Consider the following 703-nt stretch of genomic DNA (forward strand, 5'->3'; position numbering starts at 1 on the left):
CCTTCGTGATCTTTGCTTGAGAGCGCTTCGAGGCAGACGGCGGAGCTCGTCGCTGCGGGCCTTCCGAACCAAAGCTGTTACCCCACTGCTGCAAACAGTGTGTGCGCAACGGCAGCATCGAATACACTTCGTCAATCTCTGCTGCAGAGAGATATCCAACTAACGTTCCTATTAACATATTAAATGACCAACATATCAAGTGCAGAGCCTGCAGCAATCGTGCGTCCGGTCAACTGTTGCCGTCTTCTGTCTCAGCCTGCGGGCAGACTGGTGCCTGGTCCGAGGCACAGCTGTGCCTCCTACGTAGCCTTAATAAGGGGCTAGCATCTATGTTTTCGCTTCATCTTGGACGGACTTTTTCCCTGTTGGAATGCATCCGAGGACTGGCGCTCAACGCGGCGTCTAGCTCTTGGCAAACAGTTTGTTGCTGAGCCTACATAATCGTCGTTGCGTTCACGCGCACATCACAGCAACTAATTAGAAGGAAATGCGCCCGTGACTGCACCCGTAGGCGTCGGTTTAGGGTCTGCTTCGTTCCAATGACCGCACAATGGACCGTCTTTCTGATGGGATGCGGGTCTCCGCTAAATATGCATTCAATATCCTTCTTTTGAACGTACATGTGTTTGCTGGAGCCTGTTGATAAGTTCTCTCTCTTCACGTTCGAGCTCAGCTACCCTCGCCGCAAACGCTTCCCTCTGCG

Source organism: Eimeria mitis, genomic scaffold, assembly GCF_000499745.2.
Source record: "Eimeria mitis Houghton genomic scaffold, Emh_scaff1906, whole genome shotgun sequence".
In the NCBI taxonomy this organism is placed as follows: domain Eukaryota; phylum Apicomplexa; class Conoidasida; order Eucoccidiorida; family Eimeriidae; genus Eimeria; species Eimeria mitis.